The sequence below is a fragment of the Petaurus breviceps genome, unplaced genomic scaffold, assembly GCF_028583685.1.
Source record: "Petaurus breviceps papuanus isolate PSGF00001 unplaced genomic scaffold, PetGlider_PUasm1.0 90510, whole genome shotgun sequence".
Classification (NCBI taxonomy): domain Eukaryota; kingdom Metazoa; phylum Chordata; class Mammalia; order Diprotodontia; family Petauridae; genus Petaurus; species Petaurus breviceps.
In genome coordinates, this window is record NW_027187267.1 from 2,870,893 (window position 1) to 2,890,251 (window position 19,359).

The window sequence follows — 19,359 nt, forward strand, 5'->3', positions numbered from 1 at the left end:
AATTTAAAAATTATTGGACTACCTGAAAGCCATCATCAAAGTAAGAACCTAGAAATCATCCTCCAGGAAGTTCTCAAAGAAAACTGCCCTGATGTTTTAGAACCAGAGGGCAAAATAAGAGGTTGAAAGAATCCATCAATCACCTCCTGAAAAAGATCCCAAAAAGAAAACTTCTAGGAATATAGCCAGGTTCTGGAATTCCCAGATTAAGGAGAGAATATTACAAGCAGCCAGGAGGAAACAATTTGAATATTGTGGAAACACAATCAGGATAACCCAGGATCTGGCAGCTTCTACACTGAGGGATTGAAGGGCTTGGAATACGATATTCCAGAGGTCAAAGGAGCTGGGATTAAAACCAAGAATCACCTACCTAGCAAAACTGAGTATCATGTTTCAGGGGAAAATATGGTCATTCAGTGGAATAGAGGACTTTCAAGCATTCTTGATGAAAAACCATAGATGAACAGAAAATTTGACATTCAGATACAAGAAGCAAGAGAAGCACAAGAAGGACACCTGGAACATCTAATAGCTGGACTGATGGAGCTCATGAATAAATCCACAATTTCTGAATTTTTTTACTATGTCTATCTGGACCATGGGAACTTCAGATTTTCTATTTTCTTTTATTTTTCATGCTCTATGGTGCCACTGTTGTAGGAAACCTCCTCATTGTGGTCACAGTGACATGTAGTTCCCATTTGAATTCTCCAATGTATTTCTTCCTTGGCAACCTCTCTTTTTTCAACATGTGCCTCTCCACTGTCACTACACCCAAGGTGTTTGCAGACTTGCTCAGGGAACATAGAACCATATCCCTTTGGGGATGTATGACCCAGATGTTCTTCATGCATTTATTTGGGGGCAGTGAGATGACTCTCCTCATTGCCATGGCCTTTGACATGACTCCAAATCCAGCACTCTGTCAGCTACTCCATCTACCTTCATATTAAGTCTCATATAAAAGTTTTACCTGAAGCTAACATGGTGGGTCCTCAGTTTCCTCATTGCCACCTTTTTAGCTATTTGTAAACCTCTTCATTACACATCCATCATGAGCCGTCACCTTCTCCATGGGTTTGTGGTATTATCATGGACAATTGGTTTCATACACAGTATGAGTCCAATGGTTTTAACTATAAACTTGCTTTTTTGTGGACCCAATGTTACAGACAATGTTTTCTGTGACCTTCCACTGGTGATCAAACTTGCTTGTAAGGACACCTATAACCTGGAACTCTTTGTCATTGCTGACAGTGGGTTACTCTCATTGATTTGTTTCATTCTTTTGCTTGTGTCTTACACTGTCATTCTGGTCACTGTCCATAATCGTTCCTCTGGTGGTCTCTCCAAAGCTCTATCTACACTGTCTGCTCATATCACCATAGTGACTCTTTTCTTTGGCCCATGTATCTTCATTTATGCTTGGCCATTTAGCAACTTTTCAGGGACTAAAATTCTCTCTGTGTTTTATACTGTTATCACTCCCTTGATGAATCCCATTATTTATACTCTGAGGAATCAGGACATGAAGGTGGAAATGAAGAAACTGAGGACCCACCATGTTAGCTTTAGGTAAACCTTTTATATGAGACTTAATATGAAGGTAGATGGAGTAGCCGACAGAGTGCTGGATTTGGAGTCAGGAAGATCAGAACTCACCTGTGGCCTTAGACACTTCTTAACTGTGGGACTCTAGACAAATCACTTAACCTTTGTCTGCCTCAGTTTTTTTTTTTCATCTGTACAATGGAGATAATAACAATACCTCCCCCCACCAGGGTTGTTGTGAGAATAAAATGAGATAATACTTTTAAAGTATTTTGCAAATCTTAAAGCACTAGATAAATCAAGTAGTTAATGCTATTATATTAATAATGTCACCAACAAACATTCTATAAAATAGACCAGATGTTATTTAAAGAGTCAACATTTCAGTTCACCCAGTTTTCATTTATTTGGGCAGTTGATTAGAGATCACAAAATATCTGTGGTGTTTATGATTTTCTATGGATAAAACATTCATCTCCTCATTGCCAACCTGGTAATAAGTCCTTTTGTCTTTGAATGCAAAACACTTGGCCAATTTATTATATTTCTTATTGATAAATTGATTGAGAAGATTCACTCTTTGTTTTATTTCTAATAAAAATAAACTAAGAAAAAAAGAGAGAGATAAAGAATAACTTTAATAAATAGCAGAATATTCCATGCTCAGGGCTGGACCATGATTAACTTATATAGATTTTTAAATTAATATAAACAGTTGGTGTCATTACAATCTACTTTAGTGAGTTAGGCAAAAGAGTAACAAATTTTCTTTGAAAGAAAAGAAGATCTAGAATATGAGAAACAATGAAAAAGAAGTAGGAATGAATGACAATATCACATCCAGTCTTCAAAATAAAGCAATGCCATGAAAATTATTTGATACTATTTAAAAATATAGAAGTAGATTACTGTAACACAATAAACAAGGTAGGATTAGAAATATTTGAACTCTGTAACCCAGTATACAATAAACTTGAAAACATAAATTACTTGAGGAAGAACTTCCATCTTGACAAGATTTGCTGGGAAAAGTGCTCAGAGGATAGTTGCAAACAGTTCTCAAAGGAAGTGCAAACTATTAATAACCATATTCAAAATGCTCCAAATAATAACGAGAAATTTAAATTAAAATAACTGAGGTTTTACTTCACACAGAGTAAATTAACAAAGATGATAAAATATGGAAATAGACAATGTTGGAGAGGTTGTAGAAAGATTTTAAAACTGATTCACTGTCTGGTCTTCTGGGAGCAGAGGCAAGATGGGGGAGTGGGACTAGATAGTGGCAACAGAGGCATCAGGAGTTTGGGGAGCTATTGAGTCAGAGAAAATAAGAGGACCCAGAAACTGCTCAGAAAAGGATTACAGAGAACCCTTATGCTAGCACTGGATTCAGGGCCAGAGGATGTTTGGCAAATTCAAGACCTATAGCCATTTCTAGGTCATAATTCAAGGGCAGAGAGTAGCTCTTTTAGTCAAGAGAGAGCAACTGAGGAGCAGTATCACTTTTGGTCACAAGGGATCAGGGACCCTGAGGAATAGGATTACTTCTGGTCTGAGGTAACAGGACCCCTGAAAAGCAGAATTGATTGCAATCCCAAAGGATCAGAGGCCCTTTCTGGGTAAGGAAAGAAGATCAGGAGAACAGTGACGACACTTTTCCCCAGATCACACCATCTTGGAAGCACTGAAAATTTCCAAATTCCCAGAATTAATTTAGAGAACAGCAGTGTAAAAAAGTTGGAAAGAATATCCCTCCCCTCTCTCCACTAACAACAGAGCTCAAAAGTAATATAAAGCTCAAAATTCAGCAGTTAAAGCCAAAATAAATGAGCAAACAAAGCAAAAAAGAAACTGGCCATAAAAAAATTACTATGCTGGCAGTGAATATAAAGACAGAAATTCAGAAGAATACAAAAAATTAAAACAATTATAAGCAAAAACTCAAAGAAAAGCATGTGAATTGAATACAAACCCAACAAGAATTCCTGGAAGAGCTAAAGAATGCTTTTAAAAATCAATAAGAGGTGCAGCCAGGTAGCACAGTGAGTAAGCACCAGCCCCAGAGTCGGGATGACCTGGGATCGAATCCGGGTTCAGACACTTAGCACCCACCCAGAAACACCTGGCTGTATAACCTTGAGCAAGTTACTTACCCCAATTGTTTAGGGGTGGCCACATGGCTCAGTGAGTAAGAGCACCGGCCCCCGAGTCAGGATGACTTGGTATCGAATCTGGGCTCAGATACTTAGCGCCACACCCAGAAATAACTGGCCGTGTAACCTTGAGCAAGCTACTTAACCCCAATTGCTTTAAAAAAAAATCAATAAGAGTCTTAAAGGAAAAATTGGGTAAAGAAATGGAACTTAAGGAAATTAATTAAGAAAAGATAATAAACAGTTTGGTAAAAGAGACAAAAAAAAAATACTGAATAAAATAATACCTTAAAAAACAGACTTGTCAATCTCCAAAATGATAATACTGTCTCCCTATGACTTTGTGCAGGAGTACTATACTAATGGAGTCTTGCAGATAGTGATGTGGGCATGGAAAGATGTGAATAGTAGGGGTAGCTCTTGTAGCTGGGGCCAAGAAACCCCAAAGGTCCTACGGTGATTGGTAAGTTGTGCAGTAAGAAGAATAATTAGACTTGGAGTCAGGACCCATGGGTTCAAATCCTACTTTAGAGATTTTCTGGCTGTGCCATCATGGGCAAGTATGTAAAGTGATTTACAAATCTTAAAATTCTATATAAATGTTGCTATTATTGTTGCTCTTATCAATATTGCTATTATTATATATCATTCACTTTAAAAAAAGATCTGTTTAAAGGATGTTAGGTGGCATGGTAAATAGAAAACTGGCCCTGGAGTCAGGAGAACCTGGGATCAGATCCAGCCTCAGACACTTTACACAAAAATTAGCCATGTGACCTTGGGCAATCACTTAAACCCAATTGCCCTCTAAAAAGCAAAAAAAAAAAAAAAGATCTGTCCAGATGGAAAAAGAGAAACAAAATTTGCTGATGAAAATAACTACTTAAAAAGTAGAATTGGTCAAATGGGAAAAGAGGCACAAAAACTCACTGAATAAAATGATTCTGTAATTGGGTAACTTGAAGCTAATGACTACATGAAACAGGAAGAAACAATAAACAAAGTTTAAAAAGTGAAAAAATAGAAGAAAATGTGAAATATCTCACCGGAAAAACAGATATAGATAATAGAGAAAAAAGTTAAGAATTATGAGACTATCTGAAAGCCATGAGCAAAGAAAAATCTTAGACATCACATTTCCAGAAATAATTAGGGAAATATTCCCCAATATCATAGAATCAGAAGGTTAAAAAATTGAAAGATTCCACCAATCATCATCTGAAAGAGTAAAAATAAAAATTCTCAGGAAATCTATAGACAAATTTCAGAGCTCTGAGGTCAAAGAGAAAATACTTCCAGTAGCCCAAAAGAAATCATTCAAACACTATGGAGCTGCAGTCAAGATTGCACAAGATTTAGCAGCTACCACATTAAAGGAGCAGAAGGCTTAAAATATGATAGTCCAGAAAGGAAAAGAACTGGGATCGCAACCAAGAATAATCTACTCAGCGAAAGTGAGCATAATCCTTCAAGGGGAAAAATGGATATTTAATTCGAGGACTTTAAAGCATTCCTGATGAAAAGAACTGAATAGGAAAAATTGACTTTCAAATATAAGACTCAAAAGAAGCATAAAAAACCAAACATGAAAGAAAAATCACAAGGGACTCAATAAGGTTAAACTGTTTAGCTTCTATATGGGAAGATGATACATATAAATTCTAATAATTTTGCCATTATTATGGCAGTTAGAATTATTTCATATAAAAAGAGGGTGTGGGAGTATGCAATTTATGTTGGGATAATGTGGCAGTAAACGGACAGGTGAGAAACAGAGATGTCCAGGAAGAAGGGGAAGGGAAAGGAAGAATGGGGGAAATTATCTCACATAAAAGAGATTTTCTAGGAAGAACTTTTACACTGAAGAGGAAAATGGGAGGAGGCAGGAAACACTAAAACCTCACTTGCATCTAAATTGGTTCAAAAAGGGACACACAACTGACAACCCTTATACCCATGAGTAAGTTGGGAGTATTTCTACTCCAAGCATGTTAAGATTTCACCCTGCAGAATGAGTGGATCAGAATTATTTGTTCCAATGGCCATGAAGGTGGCAAGCATGATGGAGTGCTTAGACCTTGATCAGTTATCAAAGATGCCAAGGTCATCTGCTGCATCCTAGATCATCACCAGTCATCTTGACTTTTGTCTTGCCACTGGACTTTGATGACTCTGGAAGAGAGAGTGAGGTTGATGACTCTATGCAACTCTGTCTCACTTAAATCCCGTACACACACAAATCAAGATATCACCCATGATGTCATTGATCCTCTTCCAAAATGAAGGATCAACACGAACCCAGCAAGGAAGTAGAATGGAAAGGGAATGGGGGGGGGGGGGTGCTATAAAAGAAGGATGGATAAAAGAAAGCAGTGGTTACCAAACACTTTTGAGGAGAGAGACAGAGAGAGGGAAAGAGAGACAGAGACAGAGACACACAGAGAGGGAGACAGACAGAGACAGAGAGAGATAGAGACAGAGAAAGAGAGAGACAGAGACAGAGAGAAACAGAAGAAAATAGAATGGAGGGAAATGCACAATTAGCACTCATAACAGTGAATGTAAATGAGATGAACTCACCTAAAAACAGAAGTATATAGCAGATTGGATTAGAAACCAGAATTCAAAAGAATGTTGTTTACAAGAAACACACTTAAAACAGAGAGATACACACAGAAATAAAATAAGGGGATGGAGCAGAATTTATTATGCTTCAACTGATGTAAAAGGGGGGGAGGCAGAGGTAGCAATCATGATCTCAGATAAAGCAAAAGTCAGCATAGACCTAATTATCAGGGAAAGGCAGAGAAATAACATCTTGCTAAAGGAGAACATAGACAATGAAGTAATATCAACACTAAACAAATATACATCAAATAGTATAGTCAAATACTTAAAGGAAAATTTAAATGAATTGAAGGAGGAAATAGACAGTAAAACTCTGCTAGTAAGATACCTCAAAGTTCCCATCTCAGAAGTAGACAAATCTAACCATAAAATAATTAAGAAAGAAGTCAGAAGGATGAATAAAATTTTAGAAAAGTGAGATATCATAGACCTCTGGAGAAAACTGAATGGGAGCAGAAGGGAGTGTACCTTTTTTTCAGCTGTACATGAAACTTTTACAAAAATTTACCATGTGTTAGGGCATAAAAACCTCACAAACAAATGCAGAAAAGCAGAAAGAAGAAATATTCAAGGCACCCTTTTCAGATCATAATGAAATAAAATTATGTTTTTAAGGGTCATGGAAACATAGATTAAAAATTAATTGGAAGCTAAATAATCTAATCTTAAAAGAATGAGTGGTTCAAAGAATAAATCATAGAAACAACCAATAATTTCATTAAAGGGAATGACAATAAAACAACAATTCAAATTTTGTTGGATGCAGGCAAAGCAGTATTTAGGGGAAAATTTGTTTTCCCAAATGCATATATTAATGAAGGAAAGAAAGAGCAGATCAATGAATTGGGCACACAACTAAAAAAAATTTTAAAAATCACACTTAAAAATATTCAATTAAACACCAAAATGGAAATCCTAAAAAGCAAAGGAAAAATAATAAAATTGAAAGTAAAAAATATATTTAACTAATAAATAAAAGTCAAAGCTGGTTTTACAAAAAAAGTCATTGATTAATTTTATTTAAAAAAAATTACCAGCATTAAAAATGAAATTGAAACAATCATTCCAAAGGTTTTTGTTCAATTATGTATCGGTAAAATTAGCAATCTAAGTGAAATGGATGATTACTTACAAAAATATAAATTACCTGGAGAGAAATATGTGCATCCAGAGAAAGAACTAGAAAGAACTAAGTTTATATCCAGGTGGAAGCAAAATACCTGATCTTTTTCCTTCTCTTATTTGGTTTTATGTCCTCTTTACCATTTTTCATTCCAGCTGGTACAATCCATCCTTATAACCTGACTAATGTATAATGTGAAAGTATTTACAGATCCTATACTTGACTATAAGCTGCCATGGGGGGGGGGAAGGGTAGGGAGGGGGACAAAATGTGAAACTCAAGGAATTGTGGAATTGAATCCCGCAAACTAAAAGGAAACAAACAAATTAATGAAAAAAAAAAAGATTAAAAAAAAGATTTTAGCAGGAACATCTGAGGAGTTTCTACAAGTAACTTGGAACCAGAGAAGCAAATCTACCAAGAAGAAAGCTATCACACAGTGTCCAATAAAAGATGTTTTCAAAGACCAGACAACTACATGGGACGTCTGAGATCCAAGATGAATTTTGATGATTAAATGAACATTGGGAGGGGGTTACTTTTTAGTAACCCCAAAATAGAAGAAGACAATGTCAGCTGGTGTGGATGGTTTTTATTGTAATACTTTGACTTTTTTTTTCACTGTTTCTTTATACTGAGATCTCTCATATTGGATTTTTCTTCAAGTTATGCTTTTCCCCTGATTTCTCCAGTAAACACAATAAGATGTTTCTTAACATATATATATATATATATATATATATATATATATATATATATATATTACCTGATTACCAAAAGAGCAAGTATAATACTTAAAGAACCCTCTCTGTAAAAAAGAAATTAAACAGGACATCAATGAGCTCCCTAACAACAACAACAACAAAAAATCCACAGGATCAAGCTGGCTTTAAAATTGAATTCTACCGAACATTTAAGGAACAATTAATCCCAATACAATATAAACTATTTGGAAAAATTCGCTAAAGGTGTCTTACCAAATTCCTTCTATGACACAAATATGGTTTTGATACCTAAACCAAGGAGAGCAAAACCAGAGGAAGAAAATTATTGATCAATTTTTAATGAATATTGATGCAAAATTTTAAAATAAAATAATAGCAAGGAGATAATAACAATGTCTTATATTAATCATATACTAAGATGAGGCAGAATTTATTGCATGAATACAGAGCTGGCTCAATATTGGGAAAACAGCATAATTGACCAAATCAATAATAAAAACAACAAAAATCTTATGATTATATCTATAAATGAAGAAAAAGCCTCTAACAAAATAGAGTGCTCATTTCTATTAAAAACACTAGAAAAGGATGTGGAAAACTGTATATAATACAGTTTTTTGGTATGTTACTTAGGTTTTTTTTTCTCTAAGCTGTTATTTTTTTCCTCTTTTCATTGTACAAATTTTATATTCTTTGTTATAAGAGATGGTTCTATGAAGCAGTTGGTAGATTTGAAATGTGTAGGTGAAAACTGTCAATAAATATTATTTTAAACCAACATAAAAGAAACCATGATAACTAAATAACTCCAGAGAGGCTATATGAGAAAGAACTATCTAATTTCTTTGCAAAGGTAAAAGAATATGACTATAGAAAACTAGACATTCTGTCATGTTGTTTTTTTCAATTTTCAATATATTGGTTGATTTTGGAGGGATTTTTTTCTCTTATTTGCTCTTTGGTAAAGGAGATGAAATTCTAGGAGAAGAGGGAAAATTATATATATATATATGTATATATATATATATACACATATATATATATATATATATTAAGCAATCAGGGTTAAGTAACTTGCTCAAGTTTGCTCTTGGCCAGTTATTTCTGGGTGTGGTGCTAAGTATCCCAGCCCAGATTTGATCCCCAGCTCATCCCAACACTGGAGCTGGTGCTCTTACTTGCTGTGCTACCTGGCTGCCCCGGGAAAATGATATATTGATAAATGAAAGTGACGTAAAAATAAAAACTATCAATAAAATAAGAGATATCAATTAAATTTTTCTTAATAATTAGAGATTACTGTTAATATTAGTATTTGTGTAATAGAATAAGAGAAATCAAACAAAAAGACAAATTCAAAATTATAGAATTGAAAATAGTGCTTAAAACTGGATTTGATGACTCTATGGAAGGAACTGAATAGAAAAAGTGAGAATACAAAGATAGAGAGGCAAAACTTTTAAACATTACATTTGTTAATGATTATCTACAAAAAAAAATTAAACACCTCAGCTAAAGAAAAATAGCAAATATAAGTGCATCAGTCTCAGAATGAGATATCAAATAGGCCATTTAAAAATCCAATATAAAAGTTACTAAAACCAGATGGATTGAGCACCAAACATTCAAGTAATAAATAATTTCTATTCTATACAAATTGGCTTTTTTTAAAATGTAGCATTCTTACTAATTCTTTCTAAGGCAAATATGGTACTTATCTCCTAAACATGGCAAGGGTGAGCTAATATCACTGTTGATTATTAATTTAAAATATTAAGTACTAACAAAACAAATTCTAAGTAGGATTTATACCACTGAGGATGATTAATTATTAGGAAGAATGGTAGAATAAACATTAACAATGAGAGTAAACATAAAATCATGATTATATTAACTTATACATAAAAAGCTTCCAAGAAAATTTAAACTCATTTTTTATTAAAAAAAAAAACACTAAAAAGCATAGAAATGATGTTAAGTTGGCTCACTTAAAAAACCCAAGGGAGCAAAACCAATAACAACAAAAATGATACTTTTAGCAAGGTAGTAGGCCATTAAGATAAACCCACAAAAATAATTAGCATTTTGTATGTTATTTTTAAAAATTATGAAAAAATATAATAACAATAAAAGTATAAACTATTTTGTTATTAATCTTAATAGTCCTGTGAAAAGATCATTATAAAGATTTAAACAGAAATAAAAGGATTATTAAATAATTTGAGGGCTATCCAGTGTTCATTACTAAGGTGAATCAATAAAGTTGGCAATGGAAGCCAAATTCAAAATAGTGATAAATATTTCACAGAATTTGATAAGGTGCTAATGGAATTCATATGGAGGAATACACAGACAATACTGTCGGGAAGAATGACACAAAGAAGGAGGAATCGAATTGACACATTTCAAATTACGTTATGAACAATTATTATGAAAGTTACATGGTAGCAGATTTTTAAAAACAGAAATGTAGAGAAATAAAACACAACTGATAATTCACAATTAAAACCAAAGCATGGTATGTGATAAGTCCAAAATCACAAAAAATAGGCAGGAAGGATGGTTATTCAGTAATTAAAAACTGTCCTTGTGGAAAGAGTCCCTGTGGATCAAAGATTTACCTATCTAAATAGTCCCATTTTACATATGCAGATGCCATGGCCTTGAGAGGGATAATTAACACACTGCATAACAGAGTAAGGATACAAAAAGTTCTCAAAGGCTAGAATGATAAGGTGAATATAAGATGAAACTGAGTAGGAATAAATGGAGAATCCTTCACTTAGGTTTAAAAAAATCCACTCTGAATAGTATGGGGAGATTTCACTAGACGAGTTTTTTTGTGGGAAAGGTCTGGGTATTTTAATGAAGTGAAAGTTCAATATTAGCCAGCCACAGCAGAAAGACAAATGGGATCATGGTTAAGAAGGCATCTTATCCACAAGGAAACAGGTTATATTATTGTGCCAGAATCAAACCACACCTAGTGTTGTTTTCCATTCTGTGTAGCATGTTGGGAAGGATATTGACAAGCTGAAACATTTCTAGAAGAGCATCACTATAAATGGTGAATCAACTGGAGATCAGGCTCTTGAGAGGAAAACTGGGTGAAGGAACTGGGGAGGTTTAGTTTAGAGTAGAGAAGGCTTAAGAGAAGTGGGATTCCTGCCTTCAAACATTTGAGTGAATCTTCTACCTCACACCCTGGATCTTGTAGGTGTCTCTCAGAGTTCTGTCCTGGGCCCTCTTCTCTTCTACCCATTTACTACTTGGTGGTCTAATTTAGTGGTCTAAGTAGCTCCTGTGGATTTGATTTTGATGATTCTCAAATCTACCTATTCTGCCCTAACCTCCCTGCTGAGTTCCAATGTCACATTTCCAACTGCCTTTCAGACATGTCTCGAATAAGCCCACTTCTCTCCTCTGACATTGTCACCAGTCTGGTGCAGGGCCTCATCACCTGACTCCTGAATAATTGTAATAACGAGCAGGTGGGCCTTCCTGCCTCAAGTCTCTCCCCAAGCCAAACCTTCCTTCATTCAGTCATGAAAGTAATTTTCCTAAAGTGCAAGTCTGATCATATTACTCCCCTACTTAATAAATTCCAGTATTTCCTATTGCTTCCAAATATAAAATGTTCTGTTTGACATTCAAAGTCCTTCAAAACCTAGGCCCCTTCTATCTTTCCAGTTTTCTTACACCTTATACTTACACATATTCTGATCCAGTGACACTGATCTTTAGCTGTCCACGAAAAAATACTTCATCTCTTGACTGAGCATTTTCTCTGTCTGTCCCACATTCCTGGAACGCTCTTCCTCCTTAACTCAACCTACTGACTTCCCCAGCTTCTTTCAAGTCCCAACTCAGAAAAGACTTTCTCAAGTTTTCTCAAAAACCTTTACCTCTAAATTCTAGTGCTTTTCTTCTGTCATTTTTAAAAGTTATCCTGAACGTAGCTTGCTTTACGTAATGTATTTGTATTTTGTCTCCTCCATCAGATTGTAAGCTTCCTGAGGGCAGGTACTATCTTTTCTTCTTCTTGTATCCCCACGAACTTAGCATAATGTCTGTCCATAGTGGGAGCTTAATAAAGACGATTGATTGATTGATTGCAGAGGGAAAAGTATATAGTCAAGAACAGAACCAGAAAAAAATAAGTGTGGATGTTAGTCTTGAGCAGGAATTCACCAAACAGAAGAAGGGGTCACAGGGGCAGAGGCACCCACAGGGTGAGAAGTATGCTGGGGCAGAAGGAGAAAAATCTAAAGAACCTGGAACAGAGCCAGTGTAGCAGCAACCACACTGGCATCCCCAGGATGACTGCTAGCACAGGTTCTTAGATCTGCTTTACTGGGAAAGATAGCTGTTTAAGGGTTCAACAATTTTTTTTTATTACATTCACTAATTGAGGGGAAAAGTCAGCACCATGAATTTCAGAGAAAAAAAGCAGACTGGGCTCTGACTGCCCGAATAAAGGCAATATTGTATGTACTTTACAGGCATCCCTGGATTAAGAGAGTCATTATATCTGAGCAGGTGGGAGCTCTGAACATATGGCCACTCAGAATCTCAACCAGGTAATCACAAGATCCTTCCATAAGTGAGCTCCCACAGAAAATACAAACTCAGAATACATACATACTATATATATATATATACACACACACACACATTTCTCAGAGCCAGAAGGCATCACAACCTTCATGACTCAGTGCCTAATTAGAAATTAGCAAAAGGTGTGAAAGCCTTCCTACAAGCAAGGTTCCCCTTAGTAAGCTTCCCTTAATGGTCTCCACAGGAGGTCTATTAATGGGTGGGGAAAATCTTAAATCCCATTAACATTACAGTCAGGAAAAGTAGGGAGTAATAATATGTGCCCTAACTTAATAAACTCTTCAATTCTCATAAAATTTAAAGTATTATTATTAATCCAGGCCTCTGCTCACAGAGGGTGTTTAGTCATAGTTGACTCAATTTGTGGCCATGACTTTATACACTGAGGTCAATAAATAAGGTGTTAAAATAACATTTCCAAGAATGACTGATGCTCTTCCTAAGTGACAGTGATACCAATTGGCACATGAAACTTAGTGAAAACTATATAACATGAGAGGGCACCTTGGTGGCACAGCAGACTTGGAGTTAGGAAGACTCATCTTTGTGAGTTTAAATCTGGATCCAGATACTTACTAGCTGTGTGACCCTAGGCAAGTCACTTAATTGTATTTGCCTCAGTTCTTCATCTATAAAATAACTGGAGAAGGAAATGGAAAACCACTCCAGTATCTTTGCTAAGAAGATATGTCAATTTAAGCTCATTTAAGATTAAAAATCTCATAGATGATGTGGATAGAGCTTACCTAGACTCCTGCTAAGTTTATGATAAAAATTTCATACTATTCTTGTGGAGAAGATAGAGAGATATGTTAGACAATATATAATCAGATGGATTCCAAACAGGCTAGATGATTGGACTTAAAAAAACAATTGTTAATGGAGCGATGTTGAGAAGGCAGGGAGTATCTAATAGATGGAGTACCCCAGGGATTTGTTTTTGGCCCCAACCTACTATTTAGCATTTTAATTAATGACTTTGGAAAAGGCATGAAATCTACACATGACACTCAGCTAGAAGGGATAACTAATGCAGCAGATGACAGAATTAGGATCCCAAAGCACTGTAAAGAACTGGAGCATTGAGATGAATACAATAGGATAAAATTCCATAGGGATAAATGCAAAGTCTTGCACTTGGGTACAAAAATGTCAATTTTGCAAGTAAAATAAGGGAGAGGTGTGGATAAAAAGTGGTTGTTCTGAGAAAAGATTCAGAGGTTTTAGAAAACTGCAAGGTCAATATGATCTTTCAGGAATAGCGAGGTGAGAGTCCAAACATGTAGCCACCATTCTCAAAAAATGCATACATGACACAATTTTAAGTTTAATCTGTATCATTAACATTTTCTCCATCATTTTTAAAGCCTAGAAATCAATAAAGCAATAAATTAAGCCTTGATTTGAAGCATTTGCCAAATTCTGAAGTATAAATGCTCTCAGGGAAAACTGAGTAAGTTAGAACAGACATCAGCTCACTCCTGTGGAAGTAACACTTTTTTGCCTTCATTAGACCTCATTGGGACTGCTTTGTCAGTTCTGTGCACCAGAATTTATGAAGAAAATTGATAGGCTAGGTTATTGGGAGAAAAGTAATAAGGATGGTGAAGGGCCTTGAGCCCATGACATGAGAATAATCAAAAGATGGGCAAGTTTAGCATGAAAAAGAGAAGACAGTTTGAGGAGTGGGGACATAAGAAAGGTTTTAAGTGTTAGAAGGGTTATCAAGAAATTAGGTTTGTGTCATTTTCCCTAAGGGTACAGAGCTAGGATCTATAATTAGAAGTTAAAAAGAAGCAAATTTAGGATTGACATCAGGAAAAACTTCTTAATAATTCTTGTCTGAATATAGAATGATCTGCCCTGAGATGTGTAGATCTCCTTTTCTTGGAGGTCTTCATGGAGAAGCTGGAAAACCATTTGTCCAGAATGTTATGACGGGGTTTCCTGTTGTGGATGAGTTGGAATACTGGCTGCTGTGGTCCTTTCCAGTTCACAAACTCTTTGATTCTATGAATATAACCTTGTCCCTAAAGGCTCTCCAGCAATTATCCTTCATACTACATCTTTAGCAACATCACATTCAGCCCAGCTGCTTTTAGTATAAGGAAGTACTAGGTGCAGATTGTATACAAGACTGCAAAGTATAAATAGTGAATGTAGTTACCAAGTCCAGTTTTGTCCAGTTTAGGAGGTAAGTATAACATAGGAATTTCTTTAGTTCTGCATTTTTCACTCCAGTACCCTTCACTTCCCATCTGTCTTCTTTAATATAACTAAAATCTAGTGTGTGTCTGTTCTTTAAACTTGTCTTATTTATTTTTCCTTTTTTTCCTGTATTGATCACACATTTTCTCAATGTTCTATTTCAGGTCACATCCTGGGATTTCCATCTTGTCTCCTCCATGTCTACCCCATATATGAGCCTTTCCAGGTTTTGGGAAAAATCATTGCCCCCAAATAAACAGATCATATATCCATTATCTCTTCATTAATCCAGAGGCCATTACCATTCTACTCTAAAAGGACATACCTGAAAGGGTTCTACCCCCTTACTATAAGATACAATAGTCATCTCAATCCCAACAATCAGTGGGATAAAGAATCAGATATGCATGATTTCCAGATATTGGAAAAATAGGACTGTCATTAAATGATCTTTTCTGGTTCAGTTAACTAAAAGGAGGGGGGTTTCTTGCCCAGAGTTCAGCACAGGGAATTTTTGACAGCCTTGTTCCTTAAGCTATATACAACAAGGATCAGAAGTGGAGTGATGACAGTGTAGGTCACAGAAAATAAGTCTGTCTTGCTCCAGAGAGTTCTGGGATTTGGGTCTGTGGTAAACAGTGGAAGCACAGCTATAGTGGATGATGACTACAGTAAGATGGGAGGCACATATAGCAAAGACCTTCTTTCTGCCTTCAGCAGAGGCAACCTTGAGGATAGTGGAGATAACTGAGACATGAGAGAAGAATAATGAGCCCATGAGCAACACAATGACACACACACACACACAGATCACAAAAGTAATTATTGCATAGATAGTGAGGTCAACACAGGAAAGTTTCAAGAGGGGCCAGACATCACAGAAAAAGCAGGAGATAATGCTGGCCTCACAGAAAGGGAGGTTAAACACACATGCCAACAGAAGAGTGGGCATACTAAAGTCAATTACTAATGACCCACATGCCAACTGAATGCATTCCTCTTTTCTCCACGATGACTGAGTACTATAGAGGGTCACAGATGGCTACATAGAGATCATAATCCATTGCAGAAAGCAATAAGCAATTGTTGATAGCAAAGGTAAGGTAGACAAAGAGCTGTGTGCCACATTCTGGGAGAGCAATGGGTTGTAATGGGCTCACAGGGCCAGTCAGCTTCTGGTGAATTATGGCCAAAATGGCATACCCCAGACACGAAAAAGACACTCAGAAAGAAATTTATCGGTGTGTGAAGATTATGGTCAAGGTGGATGATGGTCACAATGATGTAATTGCCAGTCAGAGCCAGCAAGTACAGAAGCAGGAAAATTATGAAAAAAAGGAGACAGTACTTCCACCTGAAGCTGGAAAATCCCTCAAAGTAAACTCATTTACACTTATGAAATTCAGCTTTGGCATTAAGAAGGACCCTGTCACTCTGAAAGAGAAAAGAGAGGGAAAGGATTCAGACAGAGGGAAGATGTAGCCATGAAAGAGAAAATGTCAGGGAACTAATGTATGTTGGAATGGGAAGGTATAAAAATTAGAACTGAAACAAGGGCCTAGTGACAGAGGCTTTGACCCAAGCAGGGAATATTTTCTTCTGGGTATAACATTCAAAGGGCTATCGACAAGATTTAATTTTACTAGAAAAAAGGAAGGGATACTCTGAGGATGGCACACTTGGGGTGAAGGATGAGTCTGTGACAAGCTGGCAAAAGGGGAGATATAAATACGTCCCATCCAGGGGAGCAGCTTGTTTGTTACAAAGCAGTAGATCACCCTGGGGAGCAGCTTGATTGTCTTCTAGGATTCCTCAGGCAAAGTGCAAGGCTGATAAAATCTAGTCTCTCTCAGTCTGTGGATGGGGAGGGAGGTACAGTATTGAATCAGAAAGTTAACTTCTTAGATGGGCAACATCTTTAGAGGAAATTTTTTGAAGTATGTAAACTAGCCAGGGGAGAGGAAGAAGCCTAGGACCAGAGACAGGTTTAGAATTACACTGTATTCCCTGCCCACTGTAGTTGGAAAAATAAGGGACTTGTTTGGTGAGAAGGAGAGAGAGGGGAGGCAGTATTTAAACTATGGCTTTCTGAATCATCTTTGTCTCCCAATCCCTGGGATTTTTCTTTCCACTGAAGTTTGTCTTCTCTGACTTTTCAAATTTTCTCCAGCCCTAGAGTCTAGAGTTTTGAGCAGGAGGATCAGGCAACCCAAAAAAGAGGAGGAACAGATCAAAACAATGCCCCCCTACATTCAGAGGATGGGTTTTGGGGACAGTTTTAGACACAGGGTTTTGGCTTTGAGTTCAGACCCAAGATATACTTAGAAGGCCTTAAGTTTTCTTCTGTCCTTGTCCTGAGTTACGTGACCAAAGATGTGTCTCTTGCCCCAGAAGTACAGTGTTCCTGTACCTTCCCTGAGGGAGGCCACTACTGGCACAACAATTCGAATGAATTTCTTCTTTTTTTCAGATATAATATCTAATTCCTGCTCTGAAACTAGGTCTGGGTTCGTTTTTCTCCTTTTTAGATTAAAGGGATTGATCCCTAAGTTAACTTCCAGCTCTGACATTTTATAAATCTATAAGATTTGGGCTCCATTTGATTCCACCCTAGCTCAACTTCAATTTCAATAAGAGTTGAATGAACATTTTCTTCACCAAGACAAATGCCCATAATTCTAGGCAATGTGTCTGTAGTGGGGGGTGGGGAGGAGAGGTTATCTTGGACATGCGGGTTCCCATACCCAAGAGGAAGGGAGCTGATTTGGTTGCCAATGTGGAACTGGAAGCACCAGTGAGCCTCCTGAAATGCTTGTATTAAGCTATGAAGAGCTGTTGCTTTTCATGAACAAGTGCTTCTATGCCCTCCCAGAAAGTAAACAACATGGTATGATAACTGTGCTTAGACACAGAAGATTGGGATTAGAGTCTTTACTGTAACATTGACTGACTCTGTGACTATGAATTTAACCTCTCTATGCTTCAGGCTATCTGTAAAATTTAAATAATAAAATTTGTATTACCTAATATTTAGTTCACAGGACTAAAAGTAGAAGTGTAAGCTTCCATTAGCATAATAGTTTGAATCCTCATGTGATTTTATAAGAAAATAAGAAATGTAACTCTAGAGCAGGCTCATGGTCCATGCAAGTCAGATAGGTTAGGCCCTTAGCAAAGTTGTGAAACTGTAAAATACTGATTTGGACTTTCGGAGATTTTCCTTCATGTGTCCTGTCTTTCATATTCCCAGGTGGGAGCAACCACAACCTTAATGCCTTGTGCTCTTCTGTCCTTCCCAATCAAAATCCCATTCAGGAGGATAATATGATACTCTTTCTCATTGAGGTGACTAAAAAGTTATTTATGGTTATTTCTCCTGATAACATTAGCATCAATGTTGAAGCAGCCTCACATAGAGGATATAGTTACTGGCTTGGAATTAGAAAGATCTTAGTTCAAATTCTCCCTGTTAGTTGCTAGTCATGGAACTCTGGGGAAGTCCCTTAACGTTTATAAACCATAGACAGCTCCTAAGGACATAGGGACTTAGTGATATTGGATTATAGGCTGTGTGAAGAGGATTACCATTACAGGATTTGCCAGATTTGAAGTCACAATTCAGATTTGAATTCTTCCTGACTCCAGGCCCAGCACTCTATCCCTAGATAAATACAAGTTATGTACAGAATAGATAAAAATAATCTGAAAGGAAAGGTATTGGAAATTGATAGAGACTAGGAAAGGCCTCCTACAAAAGCTAAGATATTAGGTGACTCCTGAAAGAAGCCAGAGAAAGTAAGAGGCACAGGTGAGGCAGTGGAGCATTCTCCACAGGGGACATAGGCATGAAGGACAGACTGAGGCAAAGAAACTGGAAATGGTGTGTAGAACATTTAAGCAACTGCAAGTAAGCCAGTGTCACTAGATTGTAAAGTGAATGGAGGAGAGTAAAACATAGAAACAGCAGATAGGTATGAAGGGGCTAGGTTGTAAAGAGCTTCAAATATCAAACAGAAGTTTTGATATTTTATCTTGGTGGCAAAAATGAGCCAATGGAGCTCATTGAGTGAGAGGGTAACATAGTGGAGACATAGGTTTTAGAAAAATCATCTTAGCAACTGAGTGGAGGGTGGATTAGAGGAGATAAAGACTTGAAAGATAGAGACCACTTAGAAAGCTATTATACTAGTTCAGGTGAGAGGTCAAGAGGGCCTCAAGAAGAATTGTGGCTGTATGTGCAGAAGAGAGAAAAATATTTGAGATATATTTGAAGATAGAAACAATAAGATTGAGCACCAAATTGAATTATATGGTGTGATTCAGAGTAAGGAGTCAAGAAAAACACTAA

At 36.5% G+C, this 19,359-nt stretch overlaps 2 pseudogenes; one reads left to right on the forward strand and one right to left on the reverse strand.

Moving 5' to 3' along the window:
* The first annotated feature begins 543 nt into the window (after positions 1-543).
* On the forward strand, positions 544-1,582 carry LOC138141936 (olfactory receptor 4L1-like; annotated as a pseudogene).
* Positions 1,583-15,509: 13,927 nt separating this feature from the next.
* LOC138142015 (olfactory receptor 10J4-like) lies at positions 15,510-17,581 on the reverse strand (annotated as a pseudogene).
* Between the last annotated feature and the right edge of the window lie 1,778 nt (positions 17,582-19,359).